The 25273-nt window shown below is 40.4% G+C and overlaps 1 long non-coding RNA gene across 2 annotated transcripts; it reads right to left on the bottom strand.

The window, feature by feature from the left end:
* Window positions 1-1215: 1215 nt before the first annotated feature.
* LOC127951923 (uncharacterized) lies at window positions 1216-9161 on the bottom strand. Of its 2 annotated transcripts, XR_008152762.1 has the most exons (5): window positions 9062-9161; window positions 5643-5669; window positions 5351-5553; window positions 1891-2050; window positions 1216-1766 (listed from the first exon to the last, which is right to left on the bottom strand). It is a non-coding gene; the product is annotated as an uncharacterized LOC127951923 (long non-coding RNA). The 2 variants fall into 2 exon arrangements; XR_008152763.1 differs by lacking the exon at window positions 9062-9161 and having other exon boundaries at window positions 5643-5722.
* Between the last annotated feature and the right edge of the window lie 16112 nt (window positions 9162-25273).

Raw genomic sequence — 25273 nt, 5'->3', positions numbered from 1 at the left:
CTTCACTGCCGGAGATACTAATTATCCCGAGCGGCCGTCTAGCGTTTCCCCATCAGTGAAAGCTCGCGGAATCTCTCCCGAATAGTACTCAACCCATCCTTAAATAATCATCATCTCCTCCTACATCAGCTGTACACTTTAATTTAATTAAGCCACAATTCATTCAAATTAAGGGGCGTATACATTAACACCTAATTCCAATTATTTCCTTCTCATTACGATAATAATTAATGGGGTTTTTTTGGTAGAAAATAAGATTGTTAAAAGGATTTCTGAAGGATTGTGTTACTGGAGTAAGGATGCCAAAAAATTTGTTTGAAAGTAAGCTTTGATTGTTCCTAATAAACTGTTTAACTGCTCCCCTTAGTGGATATTAAATTATGTTGTGGGATAATTAAATATATTCTAAATAAACTACAAACATAAAATTATATACTTTTATTTTGTTCTCAAATTCTTTCTTGTAACTCCTCACTCACAGTGGCAAAGCTGAATAAGAAGCTCATTATGCGGCCCTTTGTCTTCTCTGGTGTAAATCACAATGATATTCATGATAGTTGACGCCTACTCACATATGACTTTTACCAACAAAAAGTGTCTTAGAAAATTTCAATCAATATATTGTTTTCTGTGAGTGAGTAAACAAGATGATTTTCACATAATTTAGAAAGAAAAATTCTAGGCTACAAGCTCCAATTCTCTACAGTCCCGGGAACCAATGTTATGTATGTGTTTTATGGCCTTATTCAAGTGATTTAACATTTTTAGTTTTTCACTAACCATGCATAACATTTTTTTTCTCAAAAATACAATCATTTACATGCATGCATTTCACATATTATTATAGCCCAGTTTGTGCTGATTACAGTGATATTAGACTTTACCCATTTAGATATTTATAAGAAACTGAAAAAAGCACAAATATCAGGGCATGACAAAACTTCTCCCACATAGCAAATGACATCTGGCCCAGTTGTGGCCCACATCTTCCATATTCTTCTGGCCCACATACCACATGGAATGACGGCGATGACTCAACCCGAGTGTGGCAGCTAGAAGTCAGCCACAATCGGGCCAGACATGGGCCACATCTGGGCCAGATCTCAGAAATGGCATGGGCCACATCTGGGCCAAATCTCAAAAATGCCATGGGCCACATCTGGCCAAGATCTAATTATCATATATTAAAGAAAATACTCAAATAATCAGTCAAAAGTGATTTAATAAATATATTTCATGAATACATTTAAATGTATAAAAATCAAAAACAGGAAACAATACATTCTATATACATATTATATAAATAACAAATATAAAATAAAAACAGGCAGGGTCCAGAAAGGGAGGACAGCCAGAAATCAGTCCAAAGAAAACATTAGACAAGGTCTACATATTTTGAACAAGGTCAAGCAAGTGTCACTTAAAACCAGGAGAATTTAATAAAACAAGCGTAGAATTGGATCTATAGTTAAAAAAACAGAGCAAGGCAAAAGGGCAGTCGGTTGAACAGGCAGGGCGAGCGACTGTCAGAACCAGGAGAATTTAATAAACAAGTGGAGTATCAGATCTATAGTTCAAAAACAGCAAAGCAAAAGGGCAGTCCGTTGAACAAGCAAGTGTCAGAACAAGGAAATTTTTTTGTCTTGCCCGACGGCCTCCATCCCTCTCTGCGGAAAGCTGCAGCCATCTCTTGATCCAGTTTTCTACTTCTTGGTCTGTTGCAGTGGAAGTCAAACGGTTTCTTCTGACTGCAGCTACAATGACACCTAACCAACGGTAAATAACCAAATTATTATTATGTATTATAAAATCTAACATTTATAGGGAATTGTTTTTTCAGCTGACACCAAACACAAATAAAACACAGTAGTTGATTTCAGAAAGCCATACCATTAATTACAGTTTTCAGAGAGGTGTCTTTGAATGCCGCTTTTCCATTGATTCCCCTCCAGTTCATTTGCAGGGCCATGTCGTTTGATAGAAGGAAACTCAGAATCCGCCATACACTTTCCTTTACTGTTGTGCCTCCCCTCAAGGCTAACGTGTTTATCTGTAAAAATAAATATATGCACAAATAAAGGAACAAGCAAACATCATACTTGATTAAAATGTTCAAAAACGGGTTGGGCTTTTACAGGTCAATATAACAGTTCATTTGAAATTATTTTGCCTATAAAAGGATAGTAGAATAACCGTTTCTGTTTTGAAGTGCAAAAGTACGTCCATCCATCATAAAGTGCTCCACACAGCTCTGGGGGGGGGGTTAAAGGACAATTCCGGTGAAAAATGAACCTAGGGGTAATTAACACATGGTTATGGAGTCGATCGTTCCCTGGGATGCGTTTTCATGATAATCGAATGTAAAGAGTTACATCTCTAAAAACAGATTAGCTTATAACGTTAGCTTATAACGTTTACAGGCATTCGTCATCTTGGAAAACGGTGTCGACTAATTGAGCCACGAACGGCATGCTACGTGAGCTGGTCGATAAGAATTATGTTTGTGAAATCTAACGTAGCACTGCGTTCATGGCTCGACTAGTCGAGACTGTTTTCCAAGATGACGAATGCCTGTAAACGCGTAACGTACTGTCTTTATAAAGTATCTTCTTATTAAACTGTCTGTACAATTACAAAGTTCTCAATGCTTCGGTTTGCATGTAGGGACCCTCATTATGCTACTGTGCTAGTGTGAGGCTATTTTGAGCCTAGTTAGTGGTATTAACTAGTGATTTACTTTTTACACCGCCTGCGGTTCCAACACACGATCGTAACCCTTTTTCGTTGGGACTGCATTATCCTTAAAAAATAAACGATATGCAAATCTGGCGTCAAACTGGGCCTTGTTTGTAAAACAAGCATCTTCGAAATGCAGGGAACAAACAAAAACACTTGCACAACTCCGTTGATGCTCTGCAAAAATAAACTCCATCCACTGGTCCCTTAATGCTGTTTTTTTTTTTTTTTGGTAATCTGTGCAGGGTTGTCTTGCCCTGGCAACCAAAAACACACTTCTTTTGTGACAATTTGGTCTCTCGCTCTGGTCAGTGAATGTCTCTGCTCTGCTATACGGGAGCGCGCGCTCTTCCGGGAGAAGTGCCCTTAGGACCCATATAAGGAAATTCCGCTCGTCACAGACCCATACTCGAAAAAAACTTTCCGAAACTTGTGACAAACTGGAAGAGGTATTTTTGGAACAAAAATACTCCTTCAAACGTACAACTTAATTTTTGAAACTTTGTCCATGTTTAGCATGGGAATCCAACTCTAACAGTGTAAAAAACTCAGTATGCATGAAATAGCATTTCACCCCCCTTTAATGAGTCGGTCAGTCATTTAATCAATGGATTCGTTAGAAACAGATGATTCATTCAGAAAAAAAATAAGCAACAGTTTTTATGAATGGGTCAGTGAATCATTTACTCAAGCAAATTAATTCAGTAAACACCGCTGTGTGTTGCTGCAGAGCACAACAACACGCTTTGTTTGGAACCATTTCCTTTGCGAAATATGTCTTTTTTATTATCTTGTTTATTGCATTGTTGCCCTGACACAAAAAGTATGTCACATACCGTGCTAACCAAACATTAAAACTGCTGTGTGTGTGTCCTAAAGACTGTGCTGCCGCGCAACCATTAACTTTTAGATATTCAAAATGTAACATTAAATCAGACACAATTTAAAACCAAAAAAGAAATATAATAGTATGATTAAAATTTACAGATACCTAAAGCTGTTGTATCTTGGCGTTCAAGTGTTGACTGGGGGTGTTTTACTTTCTTTTTTTCTTTTTTTTTGAATTTTGAAATGTCCATTTTAATTTTCAAATAAATTGATCAAGTAAAATACTACACGCCAACAAACTGCCTGGCTCCAAAAGATCTAATTTCATTGGCTGGATCGGACAGACGCTCATCAATGGTTGGCCAGTTTCCAGACATCCCAAGTCTCCCGGAAGTTCCGGGAGTCTCCCGCATATTGAAAGCGGCTCCCTGAGACCCGCGAATTAGTTAAAATCTCCCGGAATCTAGACCGAGCGAGCAAAAGCGCGCTTGCGAAAGAGATACTGTGTTTCAAACCGTGTAGTGCACGCACGGGGGAGAGGGAGAGGGAGCGAGAGACCTTGCGTGTGTGTGCGAAGCGCATGTCAGACAGAGAGCATCCTGATTGGCCTGTTTCTGCAAATCAACCAATCAATTGTCAGTGTGGGCGGGCTTTTATCTCTTCTCCCGAACAAAATTAACCAGTTATGTCTATCTAGAAACAGGAGCACCAGGGCAGAGGGAGAGTGCCACAAAACAAAAAAAGTATGTTGAGGTGAGTTGACAAGTTTCATTTCATCTGCATATTATTCAGGCTAGTTGCCAATGCTACACGAAAAAACATGTTTAGACATGTTTAAAGTTGCAATGGAAAATAAATAAAAGCAGTTTACATAAATTGTATAAGCAGATTATATGTAATATGTTATATGTCCACTACATGTTAGGGAGGCTAAGCGCAGGGAAGGCTGCTCCAATATATCTCTGTTCTCCCATTCAGTCTCACTGAGAAGGTGACTACAGCTGAGATGTATTTCCTTCCTGTGGGGGGGGGGGGGGGGGGGGGGGGGTGTACCTCCCTGAAATGACTTTTTGCAGGTTGGGATGTCTGAGTTTCCATGTCAGTCAGAAGCAATAGACTCAGGCGGTTTTCGTCTTGTGTGAATGACAACGCGTAAATTGACAGATGCTGTAGACGTGAGAGTCGAGAGATACTTATTCATTTAAATTCTAACAGAAATTACTTTATTGGGCATAAACTCATTGATGGCATGGTGGTTATAAAAACATTCGGGGCTTTACTGAAAACATTCGGGGCTCCAGCCCCCTTAGCCCACCCCTAACGCCGCCCCTGCCTTGGAATATACAGCCATTCACTGCCATTATAAAACTCGGAAGAGCCAGGACATTTTTTTTATATAACTGATTGTATTTGTCTGAAAGAATAATGTCATATACACATAGGATGACTTGAGGGTGAGTAAATAATTTGCTAATTTACATTCATTTCAATTCCTTCAGCAGTAGGTGGAACTTATTCGCAACCACCAATCTCATTGGTTAGTGCCAACTATTACCATACACATTTTGACTCAAGCAAATCAGTTAGAGAGTAAAATGGTCGCTTCTTCACCAAGCCAAACCTTTCTTGTTGCTTAACCATTCCATGTCGAACCGACCCAGCCAGTACAGATATGATTTTAACATGTGGTTGACTACCTTCTGTACCATGCACAATGAATAAAAGATGAAAACGCAGAACAATTAACTGCTCAATTAACTGTGTCAATTGAAATATGAAATCTTACCACAGCTGTTTTGTAGTCTTCCTGCTGCAGCTGCCCCTCCATGACTTCAAGTTGTTGAAAACTTGACAGTGGAAAACAGTCTGTGTTTAATGTTGGGCTGTCTTCTGTAATTGATAATTTTTTGAGGTGGTAGACCAATTTAACCAATGTTCCCATCTGTTCTTTAATCATTTCTTGGTTTGCAAGAATTTTGCGTATCCAAGCTATAAAAAAGAAAAAGCTATGAGAAAAAATACATTACTGTGTTAAAAAAAAAAAGCATAAAAAAAAAAAAAAAAAAGTCAGTACCAACCTTCACTGCAACCAGTGTGGGATGATGCTAAAGAGGGGAACACCACAACATATTAGTTTGAACATGTTAAATGACAGTAGAAGGAATTAAAACTCTTTTACTCTGCAGATTTGGTTGTACAAAATTTAGTTTAATAGGTTAATGAGTTAAACACGGTCAGTTTTAGAACTTAAATTGTTGTGAAAGATAACGCATGTTGTGTAACAGTATTTTGGATATATGGGTAAACCTGTAATTTTTGAATGCAGTGTTAGTGAACTGACACAGTATTACTTACAACTTAAGACCTCTGCCTCTCGATGTCTAAATTGTGGGGTGCGATTCCTTGCTGTCAAGGCTAATTAGTGTCAAAGGCCAAAGTTTAGCAGTAGATTTTAGCACATGTTATATGGCTAAAAAATATGGGTATGGGTTAAATGGGAAGAAAAGGTTTTATCGTAAATTTACGGGTTACTGATGTCTGTTTCAATGGTGTTGATGTCCTCCTTTGGTTGCTGTGGATTTCTTTTTGGCGCCCTGATGGCATCAAAACAAGCCATAAATAATGTCATCCCTGAATTTGGCTAACATTAGATATTAACACAAAACACAAAGATATAAGCTGTGTCTGAAATCACTCCCTATCCACTATATAGTGCACTATTTAGGGTGTCGGCCATTTTGTAGTGGTGTCCGAATTCTGAGTGAACGACATCATTCCCTACATTAGTTCACTACTTTAACCCACAATCCTCTCTGAACTAGAGCGTACATCCAATGTACACTTAAAGCACAATTTCCCACAATCCAATGCGTAGAGGACTGAGCTCGCATGAAAGTGCAGGAGCGAGTGAGCTTAAACCAGAGATTACTTTACAGCTGTCTTATTTCTGCTTTAACATTTATTTAATCCTTATTTTTACCATTTGTTTATTTGTGATTGAATAAAACGTATTAAAATATTGAGACTATATATTTGACTTGTTAAAATTAAATGAAATATTGATAAGGTAATTTTTATTAAAATATTATTTAGGCATTAAAACAATGTTTTTTTAACTCGTTAAACTGTGAGGAATAGATGATAATTTGGTGGATGATTTGAAAAATATTCGTTCACCATCTATCATTCGAATGTAATCATAACGTTGTCATCTGTGCGTGTGAGTTAACAATTTTAATCGATGAAACTACAAAGCTGGCACAGAGGTATATACAAAACGTCAATATGACTGTTGTTAATATTATTTTTTATATATTATAAGTAACATGTAAGATAAAAGGAGTTTTATCACGTGTGACGAAGCCTTTACTGGGACAGCAGTAATACATTATAAGAAACATATTAATATATTATAAGAAATATAATATTTCTTCCTTTATTTCACAAAGGAAGATATTTGGAAGAATGTTTATAACCAAACAGATCTCGGTCCCCATTGACTACCATAGTATTTATTTTTTCCTACTATGGAAGTCAATGGGGACCGAGATCTGTTGATTACAAACATTCTTCCAAATACCTTCCTTTGTGTTCAGCAGAACAAAGAAACTCATACAGGTCTGGAACAACTTGAGGGCGAGTAGATGACAGAATTTAAATTTTTGGGTGAACTATCCCTTTAAGGTTGCTGCAATTTTAAGACCTGATCCAATATCCTTCTGAGACCCATAAGGGAAATTTTTTTTTATATATAGACGGTTTCATCGGGCACACGCGCCTGGACCTAAGTTAACTTCCGGTCTGTGTTGTGTATATGGGTATGGCTGCGGTGCCGTCTACAAACGCAGTTAAAGTTAAGGTGATGAGTAGACTGAAGTTGGGCTCAGGTGGTTGTGCTGCGGGATGTGTTTCCCATTTATTTATTTTTGGAGACTCACCACAATTTTAAAACTGATCGATTTTCAAAGAGGCTTCGTTAAATAAACATGAGTAACGTAACGTTACGTACTGCACGTTTAATAATAATAATTCCTTACATTTATATGTTTAAATATCAAAACGAGGCACAGGTGTTTTTATATCGCTGTATTTTTGAAGGAAGACTTGCATGTTATATGCCTGATAAAGCAGCGTGTGAGCGTACCAGCTCTGCTTTGTTCACAGCTGTTACTGGGGATACCTTCCTTACGAAAGGAAAATATATTTACCAATATATTTCTTAAAATATATTGTGATATATTGTAATATATTATTTTCCCTTTTTATTTTCTAATATTTTATATATTTGAATACATTTAATAATATATTGATGGTACATATATTATATAATATATTGCAAAATATACAAATGATTGCCCCTTTCAATATATTGCAATATATATATTTATTTTTTCCAATATAAGAATATATGCCTAATATATTACATGATATTTTCCAATATACTGCAATATATTTTTGTTTCATAAGGGCTCTATTTCTCGCGCTTTATATCTATGCTTTAAAACATCTCCTGTTGGCAAAGAATGAATTTGCATTTTCATTAAGTCCGCCTGATCCACTCAGCAAACATATTTTGTTTGTTATCAAAAAATATCTACTCTAGAGGGACTTGGCTGTTGTTATTGATTCTATTTAGAGTCTACCGGAAGTTAAGTTAGGTCCACAAAAGCGCACACGCACAGTAACGTTTGTTTATGTTGATGCCGTTGAAACTGTCTATACACACGTCTTTACATTATTTGTAAACATGGCCAAAAATTTGGTTTTCCATTATATGCGATATGTATATTTTCATTGTCTCTAATTTGAACAGTAATGTGTTTTTGGGAAACATGAAAGGGCTATAATGAAAAATAGCTATAACGAGTAATAAATTGACAACAGTTTTATAATATCTCATAAATATTGATTTTTCGAATCATATTTCTATAAGAGTGCTGAATTTAATCATCCAGTTAATGTCAGTCAGGATGGGGGGGTTGTCATGATGAAAACGCCAAACATTTGGTAACGTGATCTCTGAAAAGCCCTGATTTTTTAACATTACAGGACAAAATGGTCTAAAAAAATAATCTAAGTTACAATGGAAAACTTCTCAGGCAGATATAATGATAACATGGGCACATATATTAATGTTTCTGCCACACAAGCGCCGAGAACCGCTGTTGAGGTTAAAAGAGAATATCGTATTTTCCCGTGAGCGTTCAGCCATTTCTGTGTGTGCTTGAGCAGTGTTCAAGCGCGGTCTATAAAAAGTGGCAGCATCTGTGAGGATATATATAGTTTTTAAAATACTTTATTGTAATTATTATTAATAAGTAGGGCCAAACGTTAACATGACAGACATGCGCACGCACAAGTGATGTAACAGATTTAACAGCAATAGGTTGTTTGCCTCTGTTAATAGATTGTGCAATTTACTTAGTTCATCTTTTTAAATGTCATTGATAATTGTAGTTATAATTTGAGAAGGATATCGAATAATTAAAGTACTTACCTCCAGAAAACTCATCAGTCCTCTCAGCAGGGAGTAGACAGTACGGATGTGTGCACGCGCTGGCTCTGACTGGCCAGACTTCCGCTTTTTCGCGGGCTTTGCACGCGCTGGCTCTGACTGGCCATACTTCTGCTTTTAGTCTGGCAGCAAAGTTTATATATTTTAATATTTATACATATATAAAATGTATATCATCACCCAGCATACCTTGTTAAATCATGCTGGCATTCAATTATTAATAATAATACAACTGCTGTGATTGGTTAATAGAGCTTCGCAGCTTGTCACGGTTCTAGCGCCGCGGTGGCTGATGGGTAAAATAGCCATTTTGTGAGGCCACTTTTTAATGCCCCAAGGAGGGATTTTTTAAATATTAATATTTTATGCTTAAAACAATATACAGATAATAACAGAGAACTAAAATAAATAAAATAAAAATCACAATGGGGGAATCGTGTAAATTAAACACATTGATAAATCATATGAGAATTACATGACACTGAAAAAAAAGGAAAAGAATTACAAACAGATAATGTTTTTAAGTCCTTTTTGTTCTCAGACAACTTATTTGAAATAGGTATTTTTCAAGTTTTTTAAAAAATGTAAGAAAAAGTAAGTTACATATTTAAATATTTTGATTTATGAATATGAAACTTTGCTAAGTAACAAGATCTGGTTAATTACATAAAAAGACCTTTTTTAGATTGATTATTGTCACAGCCACACCTTCTACACTCCCGGAATCGGACACTTACGCCACACCCACTCGTCCCCAATCACCCGAATTCTGAACTCCTGTGCATCACCAGAACCACATATAAAGCCATCAGTCACCATCACTCATCGTCTGGTCTTGCACCGATCTCCTCACTTGCCTGAACGCCATTATTAAACCTACCTAAACTCTTGAATCCTCTTCATCCTCGTCAGTCTTCCTGTCCCCATCGTCTTCATCTGAGCACCATCTGGATCACCGTTCACCATAAGGGAAGTTGTGTTGTCACCGTTCTATCCACGTGTCAAGATTCACCTGTGTCTGAAACCTCTGATTCACATTAAACTACCTTATCACTGAATCCTCTGTGTCCTCGTCTGTGTCTGACAATTATAACCTACAAAGCAATCCTATCCATCCAAAAAAAAAAAAAGAACTACAGTTTCGTAAGAGTTGTCACAGAAAGAACAACTGGAGTAAATATCCTTTTTGAACTTTTTGGGTTAATGACTTGCAGAGTAGTATTTATGAATTATTTATTAAAAAGAAATCTCTTTTACTTTATTGGTAAAAAGAAAAAAAAAAGATGTGGAAGCATCCAAACTTTTTTCCAACAGATATTCCCAACTGCATTATTCCAGTAAGCGGTCACAGATGGTAAAGAAACAATGTTTTCCTGAAAAAAGTGAACGGACTGATCGATTGTTTTTACAGGGAGAAGCAAAGCACAATTTGCCAACAGGAGTATTGACCAAACTCATAGAGACTAGAGGTTGAGTTCCTCTCAACAAAGCAAGAGAACCTGATGGGACTGAACCCATAACTATTGAAAATTCTTTGGGAGAAACAGGAAATTGAAAGTGATAAAAAAAAACTCCTTATATGAAAATAACAACCCTTGAGAATTGATTAATTGACTAACAAGACATTTTTATCAAACCAATTCTGAAAAAATATAGACAGTTACATATTAAAGTTATAATATTATAATATTGCTGGTAATTCTTCAATTTTGTACATAACAGAAGAAAGTCATGGAATTTATGGGAAGAACATGTTGTGTTGTTGGATGTAATGTCCATTCACACATTCGATTTTTACATTCAACCTATTTGTATTTAACTTTGTTTTTGTTTGTCAATAAGCCCATCTCACAATTTTTTATTTTATTCTGTGCTCTCAGACTCTTTTACACAGTAAATTACAATTTGTTAAGCTCCCTCAAAAAATCATGCAAACTGATTGCCTTTAACTTAGTAAAATGGAAGAATATAATGCAGTAACAAATGCTTATTTAGTGGTGTAATTTGAGCTAAATAATGTAATATTTCCTGCAACTTGGAATTTCAGTTGTATTTAATTATACTGTACATCTTGTTAAAACAATGCAAACTGATTTCCTTAAAATATGTTTTACTCCACTTAAGCACTTCACACATACATTAAAAAATCTATAAAAAAGGTTCCATTCATCACATTTACAAATACACAAACAAATTAATGACATTGCAAACTATTTTAAAATTGTTCAACAACAGGGGTCGTCAATCTTTTTGTCATAAAGTTCCATTTTAAAGTCCCATGGGACTTCCTGCTTAGAATGACGCAAAATTATGATTTTATGTCATTATAAGCAGGAACTGCAACAATGAAATCCTTATTTCTGCCTTCTCAGTGGCAAATTAGGGAATAATACAGGAGCATTCAAAAATATGACTGGGTTTCTAACAATACATAGCTTAATGCATATTGGCTGAAGTGTCCCTTTAAGCAAAGTCTGTGTTGATGCTCTAACCTTTAAGGGTTGTTATTTGTTCTTCTGTGCCCACAGTTTTGTCAGATCTGGCTCACACACAGTAAGCCACGACTCAAAAAAAGCCGGTTTGTTGCACACGGGCCAGATCTGGCTCATAAAAAGCATGCCACAACTAAACTAAAACAGGCTTGATGTGTGTGGGCCAGAGATGGCCCATATAACCTCTGCCGCTGCCAGAACTGAGCCAGATGTGCCATAGTTGGCCCAGATGAGGCCCGGATATGTATGCTATCTGGGCTCCAGGCCCCAAAAATACCCTTAGACTCCAGAGGGTTAATTCCAAACTCACCTGCCTGTAGCTTTCTAGTAATCTGAAATGCCTTGATTAGCTTGTTCAGGTGTGTATGATTGGGGTTGGACCTGCTGAATGCTACGTTCTAGCCATGTCATAAATTTACGCTGGGTACACGCCAAAAGATAATCGGTCTGATTTTGGGCCGATTTCTCCCCTTCCGACAATCATAGCTATGTCCAGATTATCTTGACTGTTTTACAGATTATTTTATCTGATTTTCTCTTGCCGTGAGGTGTGTTAAGAGTGTCCGAATCTGATCGGAAGAACATCGGAGACGCCCCGATCGCGAATCGTAAATATTTAACACGTTTAATATTTATGCTCAGAATCCTGATGTGTGGGGGGGAAGCCCGAGGAAAAATGCGTGCACGCTCTGGAGATTATCACGTGAAACGAAACCGTATCCAATCAGAAAGCGAGATGATGGAAGACTGAAGCCGTCATGGCGCAGCACAAAGTGAAATTGTTGCGGACAGCAGAGATGGAGGATCAACTTGTTGATTTGTGGCAACAGCACAAATGTTTATACGACGTGTCGTGTATAAAATCATTCCAAACACTGTCATTGCAATTTCTTCCTGCATTTTGTCCGCCATGATTATTCTGAAGTCTCGCGAGATTTCCTGTGTTCAGTCGAGATTCTGGTTGAAAATCTGTTTGTGTGGTGCGCTGTCTTTGTCACATCATGGCAAGCCAGACAGTTTAGGAACAAAACGGTTAAATCTAGGATTTGTTATCCTCATGTTTGTGGTCTATTACATTTTGAAAATCTTATAAGATGTAAAAAATATTTTGTTGTTTACCCAGCAATAGCTAGCCTAATTAAGAGAGGATTGTGCTTTTCTATGGCGACACTATCAACTGCAAAATGAATCTGCAGCGATCATGTAATCCAATAAGTCTGTTCGACTTCATGCAGCACCATGCAGACCGAAGTGGTGTGTGCCGGTTCTTCTAAATCTTTTTTTTTTTTTTTTTTATTATCCAGAACAAAATTTACAACAGTAAATGTACAAGAGTGTGCAAACCATTTATTCAGTTAATCAACTACTGTATATAAAAAAAATTAACGATGTTCTCCAAACTGGTGCAGTAGTCCTCAAGTCTCCTGAAGAAAATGGATGAAATTTGGCTTGAACCCTTACCTTACCCAAGCTTGGGAAGCAATACTTTTTCCTTTTCCATTACATTTTGCACATCCACCCAAAAAAATAAATAAAAAATTAATATAAACACAATTACAAAATACATTGATAATATAGCCTCCTTTTCCATTGTGCAAACAAATCGTAGGGAAAATTAAGTATTGAAGCAAATAAGAGACATAATTATTTGAAATTTAAAAGCCAGTGAATACTTAGTTTTGAAATATTTTATTTTGAAAAACATTTATCTGAATTTATTTACTCTGAATTCACCCCTTTGAAATAATTTTACTTTGGAAACCATGTATCTGAATTTATTTGTTTCGAATTTGTTCTGTCTGTCGCGATCGGCATGGAGGGTGTTAAACCTGTAAATATGACTTCCAGGAAAAACAAAAGCACCCCGGTAATTTGCCGTTCATGTAACGTTAACTTACAATCGGACTCAGGGCTCGACAGAACAGAAGTATGTTGTTGCTAATTATGTTTGAAACACATAGCTATGGTTTGTGTGACTCGTCTCTATGTAGGTAAGTCAGCTAGGCAACGGTACATGTATTCACATTGAAACGAGACGGTATGGGGGTCACGGTTCGGTGCATGAATTTATAATAACTAAAACTGGTGTGCAAATTAATTAATGTAGTGCAGAACTACTGTTAGATACTCTGGTTCTTTAGGGGAAACCTAATCTGTAGCCATGCCTTATCTCTGAAGCTCTGTGGCTATGGCTATAATGAACAGACTGTGATGTCCAAGATTACAATGCTGGAATATGGTGTGTCTGTGTATGTGTGTGTGAGAGAGTGAGAGAGTGAGAGAGCGGGAGAGGCGTGTGTCATGATCCTGGTCTTTTCCTCTGTCTCTGTCTCCCTCTTGTGATCACTTACTCACTCTATCACGCACACTCCTCCGCTCATTATCACTTTCAGCTGTCTCCCCTTTCATTCCCTCACCTGTCCCTCTTTTGCCCTTGATTGTCTCTGCTTCTTATTCTCTCTTTCTAGCCCTGTCTCATTGTCGGATTATTCGATGACCTTTCGTGAGACACGTCTGTTTCCTAGTCCTGTCCTGTCTTGTCCGTGGATTGTTTAGTCATTATTGCAACTGAGAGTTATACTGTCATTGGACTGTGTATTATCCAGCTGTGCCTGTTTGCAGAGAACCTGTGCAGCACCTGCCCTTGTCTTTTCACACCGCCGGCGGTCTTCTCTGTTTTTGGACCGGGAGTTGGCATCCCGGGATCCCTGCCTCTCCTCTCATGGAGATCTATGTAGTTTTTTCCCTTAGACCCTGTCGTCTGGCAGTTTCTGTTTTGGCTGAAAGAAGTCCGTGATTTTGTTCTCTTTATGCTGTGAAAGACTATTTTCTTTATTAAAGACTGTCAATTGCACCCCGCCCTGGTCTACCATCGTTCTTACCTCCTAACAGAATAATCCGACCAGAAGATGGACCAGGCGAGTGGTAATCCCCTCCAGCGTGCGGTGGAGCTCCAGGGTGCTCTGCTGGGGAGACATGAGGGGGATTTATCCACCACGAGACGAGCCGTAGAATCCCTGACCGCCCAGCTCTCAGGTCTAACTCAGCAGTTCCATCACTACCGTCATGAGACCACTGCAGCAGCCGGACAGCGCGACCCTTCTGAGCCACGCATAAACAACCCTCCGTGCTATTCTGGTGAGCCTTTACAATGCCGAGCCTTTCTCACCCAATGCGAGGTTGTTTTTTCTCTCCAGCCGTCCACCTACGCCAGGGATCGATCTAAGGTGGCCTATGTGATCTCTCTTCTCAATGGACGGGCTCGAGAGTGGGCAGCGGCGAACTGGGAGGCAGAGGTAGACTGCGTCTTTAAGTTTTCTCTGTTCAAGGAGGAGATGATCCGAGTATTCGACCGGTCTGCTCATGGTGGTGAAGCGTCCCGTCTCCTATCCACCTTGCGCCAGGGGAGGAGGTCAGTCACAGACTTTTCTATTGAGTTTCGTACTCTGGCCACTACTAGTGGATGGAACGGCCCGGCACTAATCTCCCGCTTTCTCGAGGGCCTCAACTCTGAGATTAAGGATGAGATCGTTGTCCGAGAGGTTCCTGACAATTTCGACTCCCTAGTCGAGCTGGCCCTTCGCATTGAAGGACGCTTCGAGAGGCGACGGTGGGCTCGCGGATTGGAGGCTCCGTTACTCCCCTCTTCCACAGCTACTCGTCCGCCACTGCCCTCTGCTGCTAATCCTGAGCCTATGCAGCTAGGGGGGCTTCACATTTCTACACGGGAACGCCAGCGCAGGATTATGGATCGTCTATGTATGTACTGCGCTGCCGCTGATCATTTTGTCTCCAGTTGCCCAGTAAAAGCCAGCGCAGGGTTGCTGGCGAGCGCTACATCATGGGTCTCTCCGTCTAAGTCCTGCACTTCCCTTCCTGTTCACCTCCGGTGGCTGGGATCGTCTGTTTCCTGCTCAGCATTACTGGATTCGGGGGCGGAGGGGAACTTCATTGATGAGACTTGGGCTTTAAGACAAGGTATTCCCCTCTTAGATTTGCAAGACTCCACCCCCCTGTTTGCCCTAGATGGTAGTTCCCTTCCTAGGGTACAGAAGAGGACTTCACCATTGACTCTTACTGTTTCTGGAAATCATAGAGAAACTATTTCTTTTTTTATTTTTCATTCCCCTTTTTCTCCCGTGGTTTTAGGCCACCCGTGGTTAGTGCTTCACAACCCCCAGATTAACTGGGCAGAAGGCACTATTCTTTCTTGGAAATTGTCCTGTCATGTAGATTGTCTGTCTTCTGCTGTGCCCCCTGTCTTGCCCGTAACTGTTTTTCAGGAGGAGCCAGGTGACTTGTCTGGGGTTCCGGAGGAGTATCACGATTTGCGGGAGGTCTTCAGTCGTTCCCGGGCCACTTCTCTCCCCCCTCATCGCCCTTATGACTGCAGTATAGATCTTCTCCCAGGTACAACGCCCCCCCGTGGTAGACTATACTCATTATCCGCCCCCGAGAGGGAGGCACTCGAGAAATACCTTTCTGAATCACTGAATGCGGGTACCATCGTTCCTTCCTCGTCTCCAGCGGGAGCCGGTTTCTTCTTTGTTAAGAAGAAAGATGGCTCCCTGCGTCCCTGCATAGACTATCGGGGTTTAAATGATATCACTGTGAAGAATCGTTATCCATTACCCCTGATGTCCTCCGCCTTCGAGATCTTGCAGGGAGCTAAGATATTCACTAAGCTCGACTTGCATAACGCCTATCACTTAGTACGTATAAAGGAGGGGGATGAATGGAAGACCGCGTTTAATACGCCCCTCGGACACTTTGAATACCGGGTTCTTCCCTTCGGATTGGTTAACGCCCCCGCGGTTTTTCAAGCCTTAATCAATGATGTCCTACGAGACATGCTCAATGTTTTCGTATTCGTCTACCTAGATGACATTCTGATTTTTTCGCCGTCTCTCCAGGTGCACGTCCAACATGTTCGTCGTGTTCTTCAGCGTCTATTAGAAAATCGACTTTATGTTAAGGCCGAGAAGTGTTCTTTCCATGCTCCCTCAGTTACGTTTCTGGGCTCTATCATCTCGGCAGAGGGGATTAGTATGGACCCTGCTAAGGTCCAGGCTGTTACCGACTGGCCCGTGCCCGATTCCCGCCTCGCACTACAACGTTTTCTCGGGTTTGCAAATTTTTATCGTCGTTTTATACGTAATTTTAGTCAAGTAGCCGCACCCCTTACAGCTCTGACCTCCGTCAAGTCCCAGTTTAGATGGTCCGCTTCTGCGCAGACTGCGTTCGACACTCTTAAATCGCTTTTTACTACCGCACCTATCCTTCTCACCCCTGACTTCTCTAAACAATTTATAGTCGAGGTCGATGCCTCTGAAGTAGGGGTCGGGGCGGTGCTATCCCAGCGCTCCTCTGCTGACGGCAAGATACACCCCTGCGCCTTTTTCTCCCACCGTCTTTCTCCTGCTGAACGCAATTACGACGTAGGCAACCGCGAACTGCTCGCCATCCGTCTAGCGTTAGGCGAATGGCGACAGTGGCTAGAGGGAGCTCCCGTTCCTTTTATCGTCTGGACAGATCACCGAAACCTAGAATATATCCGCAAGGCCAAGAGACTAAATGCTCGTCAGGCCCGCTGGGCGTTATTCTTTACCCGTTTCGATTTCACCATCTCGTTCCGTCCGGGTACCAAGAACGTCAAGCCTGATGCACTATCCCGTCTTTTTGACTCCTCTGCTTCTTCTGAGCCTGAGGAGATTATTCCCCCGGGTCATGTTATTGGCACGGCCGTCTGGGGAATAGAGAGGCTGGTTAAGCGTTCCCTTTCTCGTGTCATAGTTCCGCGCAACTGCCCTAGGGGGCTGCTTTTTGTCCCTGTGTCAGCGCGTCGGGCAGTCCTTCAATGGGGACACACCTCTAGATTGACAGTCCATCCCGGCGTCCGGGGCACCATCGCTTTTATCCGTCAGCGTTTTTGGTGGGCCTCTTTAGAACGGGACGTGCGACGATTTATTGCCTCCTGCAATACGTGCGCTCAAACTAAGACTGACAGTTCTCCTCCGGCCGGTCTACTTCGTCCACTACCGGTTCCGTCTCGACCGTGGTCTCACTTAACACTCGACTTTATCACCGGTCTTCCTCCCTCAGGGGGTAACACCGTTATTCTAACCGTGGTAGATCGTTTTTCTAAGTCGGCCCATTTTATTCCTCTCGCCAAACTCCCTTCTGCCAAAGAGACCGCCCAGATCATGGTTGATCATGTTTTTAAGCTACATGGGTTACCCATTGATATTGTGTCTGATAGAGGCCCCCCATTTTCTTCTCAATTTTGGAAAGAGTTTTGTCGTCTGATTGGGGCATCCGTTAGCCTTTCGTCCGGGTTTCATCCCCAGACGAACGGTCAAGCTGAACGGACCAATCAAATTGTCGCCCGTATGCTCCGCAGTCTCACCCATCAGAATCCCGCGTCATGGTCACAGCAACTCTCTTGGGCCGAATACGCCCATAATTCGCTCCCCTCCTCTGCTACGGGTCTTTCGCCCTTTCATTGCTGTCTCGGTTATCAACCTCCGTTATTTGCGTCCCAAGACTCTGAATCTAATGTTCCGTCCGTGCAAGCTTTTATTAGCCGATGCAAACGCACCTGGAGGAGAGTGCGATCTGCTCTCTGTCGAGCTAGAAGACGCATGACTGTTACGGCCAATAGGCGCAGAGTTAAGAGCCCTCGTTACGTTTGCGGCCAGAGAGTGTGGTTGTCCACTTCAAATTTACCTCTCCGGTCCGATTCACGTAAATTGTCTCCCCGCTTTATTGGACCATTTCGCATTGTAAGAGTCATTAACCCCGTCGCAGTTAAACTTCACCTTCCGCCTAATCTGCGCCGGGTCCACCCCGTGTTTCACGTCTCTTGCATTAAACCAGTCATCCGTCCCCCTTCTCGCCCTGTGCGCGTCCCTAGTCTTGTCGATGATACCCCTGTCTACAGGGTTCGCCGCATCCTCGACATGCGCCGTCGGGGACGCGGTCGTCAATATCTGGTCGATTGGGAGGGGTATGGTCCTGAGGAGAGAAGTTGGGTTCCCTCCCGGGACGTCCTGGATCCTTCACTCATCGATGATTTCCTCCGGTCCCGCCAGTTGTCCTCAGGAGCGCCAGGAGGCGCTCGTTGAGAGAGGGGTACTGTCATGATCCTGGTCTTTTCCTCTGTCTCTGTCTCCCTCTTGTGATCACTTACTCACTCTATCACGCACACTCCTCCGCTCATTATCACTTTCAGCTGTCTCCCCTTTCATTCTCTCACCTGTCCCTCTTTTGCCCTTGATTGTCTCTGCTTCTTATTCTCTCTTTCTAGCCCTGTCTCATTGTCGGATTATTCGATGACCTTTCGTGAGACACGTCTGTTTCCTAGTCCTGTCCTGTCTTGTCCGTGGATTGTTTAGTCATTATTGCAACTGAGAGTTATACTGTCATTGGACTGTGTATTATCCGGCTGTGCCTGTTTGCAGAGAACCTGTGCAGCACCTGCCCTTGGCTTTTCACACCGCCGGCGGTCTTCTCTGTTTTTGGACCGGGAGTTGGCATCCCGGGATCCCTGCCTCTCCTCTCATGGAGATCTATGTAGTTTTTTCCCTTAGACCCTGTCGTCTGGCAGTTTCTGTTTTGGCTGAAAGAAGTCCGTGATTTTGTTCTCTTTATGCTGTGAAAGACTATTTTCTTTATTAAAGACTGTCAATTGCACCCCGCCCTGGTCTACCATCGTTCTTACCTCCTAACAGCGTGAGCGTGATCGAACAGTGGTAAAATAAAAATGTACTGCGCCATTTTGTTCATACAGGACATCATCCAAACTGCAAAGTGTTTACTTATAATTGTGTACACTCGCAATAAGACACAACATTGTGCTTTTGTCAAACTAAAAACTCTTGTCAAACTGTAACCTACAACCAAAATCCAAAAACCAAAATCTCTCTCCAATTATTTTTTTTTTTAAACGGCAAAAAAAAAAAAAAAGATTTAAATGGTAGAAGCTCACAGACAGACTGGGAGCCATCAATGTAGATGGATACGGTTAAAAGAGTCAAAACATACAGTATAAAGTAACATTACAGCGGGGTATTTTTGTGATATAAACAGCTGTCTATGCAGATTACCTATACTGACCATACCTGTAGGCTGGTCAATGATATCCCACATAAAACACTTCAGAGTAGGATAAAGTTACGTCAGACGTGAAGTTAATATATTAGCTTTAAGGAATCAGTTGGATTTGTCATGGTAATGAATAAGCTAAAGTTAAGGATTCATTGGTTGTGTGTGAGCTTTCAGTGATTTACTACAAGCCTACTACTAAATTACTAATACACTCTTATCATAGTTCTAAGATAATAACCATTGCTTTAAACATATTGTTGAATATTGACCCTGAAACTGCATTTAAATTATTGGGAGAATGTTAGGGTTTGAAATGTAATTACTGTATGTTCATTAATGCAGCTGATTTTTCTGACTTCCATTTTTTTTTTTGTCTCTAAGGAAAGGTTGCTTGACCACATTTTGGAACGACTCCGTTCTCGTTAAGAGCATATTCTTGGACAATTGCCTCTGGATTTGGACTACTTGGAGTTCATTAGAACACAAGAATTTGTGTTTTTAAATGCCATATCCAGTCATGTAGCTGTTTCATAGCCTATTCTAGATGCCTTGACAGAGCTAAAGTCTTGTAAATGTAGAAAAAGAAAAAAGTAAGCAACACTATAAAACTGTGCAATTTGAGCAAGGACCAGTTGGACGACCAAGATTGGTCCTGTCTTTGAAGTACATTTCCAACCTTTTGGAGCCTTAATCTGTCCGTCCCATGTATAGCTGCACTTTTGGGGGTGTCAAGACGAACAGCCCATCGACGCATGGCTGAGTCTAATCTCTCAGTTAGAGAACTGTACAGCACTCTGACAGATGAAGAAGTGTGCAATAGACACAAAATCCAGCCACCCTCATTCTGGATATCGAATGGTGAAAGGACTTCTTCAAGCTCAAGGACTGCGGGTGCAGTATGAATGGGTCAGAGCTTCCATGCACCATGTTGACACCATCGGAGTCATATCCCTAATTACCAACTTTGCTTTGCATTGTTCGAAGAACCTACTCTGTTCCTAGCCCACGGTCCTTGAAGCACATTGATACAAATCATAAACTAATCCGGTAAGTTTTTAAAGTCCTTTTATTGACAAAGGACAGATTAATTAAAAACAGTAAGATAATATTGTAATGAAATAATTATACTTTTGTATAGGCCTATTCATCATACCATCTTTATTTAATAGTGCTGCTTTATGCTACTGCACACACATTCTCCATCAAACATGATAACTGTGTTGTTCACATTCACTTTTGACATACTAAATTACTTTTGATTGCTTCTAAAAACGACAGTAATAGTCTAGGGTTTTAGAAATTGCTCTATTTAATTTTGCAGTTGTTAAAAACATTTAACTTATTCACAAGTATAAGTTCACAATACAGATGCTTTTTCAAAAGCTTACCTGTGGAAAAGCAAACAACTAACATTTTCTCTAAGTTATATTTATCTTTTTTGTATGTGTGTTTTGCTACAGCTACAACATTGTCATCTTTGGTGGCATAGATGGCTTTTCACGGAAGGTAAGCACAATATTCAGTGATAAATACAAAGTACACGTTTGTCATTCTTATATACATTTGTGTTTCATCCAAGTAGTAAAACTGCATTGTATTGCAGATTATGTATTTTGGTGCAGCTTCAAACAATCTTGCTGCAACATCCCGGGGCCCGTATTCATAAAGAATCTTAATGCAAAAAGTAGCTCCTATTGACAAAATTGTAAGAAAATTCTTAGAAATGTGGGCATTTACTCTTAAAATTAAAGAAAAAATCCTAGTAAAGAAAAAAGTAATTCAGAAAGCATCTTAACCCTTAAAAGAGGTCTTAAGGTCAAACTTGTTAGGAGCACAGACGAGGACTTTTAAGAGGCTTAAGAGTTTCTTTAGCAGAAGAGAAAATGGCAGAAAGACGAAGAGGCAGAAGAAATGTGTTGCAGACAATGGATGACAGTGAGTTAATAAGACGCTATAGATTAGATCATGCAGGGATCATGTTTGTGACTGATCTTATTAGAGACATGCTAACATCTCCGACACAGCGCAGAAATGCCATAGCGCCAGAAATTAAAGTGATCACTACATTACAATATTTGGCAACTGGGAAAATGCAACAATGCAATAGTGATGATTTGGGTCTGTCACAACCCACTGTAAGAAGAGTGATCACAAACAATTACAGCACTTTCAGAACATCTTATTGTGTCACAGTTCATTTCGTTTCACTGGACATTCCCATCTTGCAGGTTAAAAAAATTGCATTTATGAATATAGCAGGCTTATAGGTGCCCACAAGCAGAGGGAATGAACTGTTAATAGTTTGTGCTATACGCTCCCATGTCTGCTTCTTGTCCCTTGCTGTGACACCCGGCCAGAATTTTCCTTTAAGAATGGCCTTGTGTACATCCATTAACGGGGCTAACAGTAAACACTGTTCCTCTGTCCAGTTGGGCTTTCTCGCCCTTCTTGGTTTTGATTCCATGTTTGATACATTAAAACCAACATTCAAACTGCCACTTAAATAGGACAGCAATCACTGTAATTGGAAAGAGTGGAACAATTTTTATCATTCTAAGCCAAGCAAATACCTTATAGGAAATGACAAGCATGGTAAATAAAAAAAAAGGATTTATATACACACATATTATGTGTGCGTGTGTGTGTGTGTGTGTTTGTGAGAGAGAATGGTCAAATAGGAAAAATTACGCATGTAAATTCAAAGTGAGAATTAGAATACACCCTATACTTAAAATCACTCTATTTTTCCTTCTTGTACAACCAACCAATCACAGTCTTCAAAAGATTGTGTCATACATAGCAATGGGGTCAACCCCGCCTCCTCACTAAAATGAAAGTTTTTGTCTTTTCCTTACTCAGAGTTGCTCTCAGATCGGTCCCGAATCGCTCTTAAACTAAGACTCCTACGTAAAAGTTTTTAAGCTAAATTAAAAGTTTTCTGAGAGGAATCTTAGAATCTTTATGAATACGGGCCCTGGCATTTTTCCAAGAATCTGTTGAGAAGTTTGGTTTCCCTCTTAGGTAAGTATTTTACTTAAGAATGTTTAAGCCCAGCCAGCAATGACATGTGGGGCCCAGATGAGGGCTTCATGGGCGGCAAATGTGGGCTCAATTATGGGCTTGCACCCGGGTTCCATATTGGGGCAAGCCATGGAAGCCCAGACGTACTAAAAGTGGGACCTGTAAGGGTACTGCATGGGTCTTAATCGGGCAATTCATGTCAGTGTGGGTTAAAGTGGGTTTGCACCCAGATGGGGATTAAAATTTATCTTTAAGGGTGTTATGTGCGATCTTAACCGGGCAATTCATGACAGACCCATTTGGCCCCCACCTGCCTAAAGGGGTTTACATTTACATTACTTTTATCTGACGCTTTTATCCAAAGTGTCTTTACAATTGCTATTTTTGTCGCCTCTGGAGTGTCTTGCTCAGGGACACATTGGTGTCTCACAGTGGATTTGAACCCAGGTCTCTCACAACAGAAACATGCGTCTTATCCACTGCGCCAACACCACCCCAAAGTTTAAAGTAGTTTAAAGTAGTTTAAAGTGGGCTTGCACCAGAATTTAACTGTGAATGCCCCTATGGGCTTAAAGTGGGCTCTGTAAGGATCTTTAAACCGATACCGATATTTACCAATATTGAATTTTAAAGCCAATATTGGCCAATAATATCGAGCATCCCTAGTTGTTTAAATATGTGTTTCTGCCCCAAGGGACAGGCGTCTGGGACTGGACTATTATTAGAAGTGTTACGGTAGGCAACCTACTAATCATCATAATTCAACACAGCATAAACTTTGACCTATTATGATGTTTTTTACATTTTTGGGAAGTTACATTTTCATTTTCTGCACGACTAACAAAAATGACTGATGGATTGTTTTGGCAAAAGATCTACATGTATGCAATGTTTGTTCTTTGGTGACTAGCATGACTTGAAATGTATTGAGTTACAATAACTCAATCTCAACATGCTTGATTAGCCTACATGTAGAGCTAATACAAGTTACTAAAAATTGTACACTAAGTAATTACATAACTCTATAGACCTACATAGTTACTTTGCGCCTCTGCCATGCAGGACCCATGTGTTCCCAGTTCAAACCCAACTTAGAATATAAATATGCCATGCAGGACCCATATTTGCGTTCCCAGATCAAACCCATCCAGCTATCCCCACTCAGCCCATAAATATGCCATGCAGGACCCATATATGTGGTTTCCAGTTCAAACCCATGCCCACTTGGACCATAAATATGCTATGCAGGACCCATATATGTGTTCTCATTTCAAACCCATGCCCAGTTGGACCATAAATATGCTATGCAGGACCCATATATGTGTTCTCAGTTCAAACCCATGCCCAGTTGGCCCATTCCTGTCCCTTATGGGGCCCATGTAATCAGCTCATATGAGCTTCCTATGTGGGACTCATACTACAAAACCTACATGGGACCCGCTGATTTCACCCAGCCAAAGCCCATGCCCACACAGTAACCAAGGAACCCGTACTTAACCCATCTATGCCCCACATCTCATTGCTGGCTGGGAGTTTTACAGTCATGCTTGAATGGATTTAAACCTCTTTGAAATAACCAACAGTCCACTTTTGTGTGGTATTTTCCTAAAACACTGTTTCTACATTTTTGTATGAATTGAATGAAGATCATGCTGTATTTCAGGAGCCATTTATACAGGTTTTCCTACGAGAGTACTCTCGTGTTGTGTAAACTAGCTTATGCTATGGGAAACCCTCCTTTTCTCGAGAATACTGAAGGCAAAAATTATCCATAATTTTGCATTTCTTGTCAATCAATGCATTGCAGCAGCAAGCAGACCTGGCCGAGCTCGCACGCCCTTTGGCTGCTCTGCAGCAAACTGCAGCAGCCTATAGAGAGCCTAAGTCCCTCCCCTCTGCTTCCAGCTCATGGGACCTTATATTATACACAAAAAATATGTATGGTAGTCCATGGCAAGAGACAACTTATCTTTTTAATCTGTCTGAACTGTGCCCTGAATTTACACATATGATGTTTGTCAATATAAATGATAATTATGAAAGTCAATAAAAGCCCCAGTTTGTCATAAAACAGAAGAGTAACATTTAGTTTTATGTGAAAATCACTCCATGAACTACATCTCTTGTCTCACATTATGTACGTCACCAACATGGTAAGATCCGTTGCTCATTTGTGTGCAGTCTGGTACAAAACATTCAGGCATGACGGTGTAACTTTACGATTATGTAAGATTATAGAAAAAATGAGTTACCTTCATTCATTGAGAGAAAAGGTATGATGTCACGTGCACCTTTTGGGTTAGTAGTCTTTGTAATTGCGTATTTTCACAGTCTTATACCTCAACAGTTTTACATCAAATTGTGACTTTCTTGACTTTAAAATGTATCTTTTAAATTGACAAACATCATATGTGTAATTCAGGGCACAATTCAATCCAAATATTTGTTGTCTCTCGCCATTTGACTACCATACAGAATTTTTCCAAAGTAAGGTCCCATGGTGGTCAACCGGAAGGGGAGGGACTTAGGCTCTCTATCGACAAGCCGCCAGTGACGTCAGCACCAATGAAGGTGA

Source organism: Carassius gibelio, chromosome B3 (genome assembly GCF_023724105.1).
Source record: "Carassius gibelio isolate Cgi1373 ecotype wild population from Czech Republic chromosome B3, carGib1.2-hapl.c, whole genome shotgun sequence".
In the NCBI taxonomy this organism is placed as follows: Eukaryota; Metazoa; Chordata; class Actinopteri; order Cypriniformes; family Cyprinidae; genus Carassius; species Carassius gibelio.
Note: the sequence above shows the minus strand (reverse complement) of the source record. Positions and strands in the feature narration are given on the sequence as shown.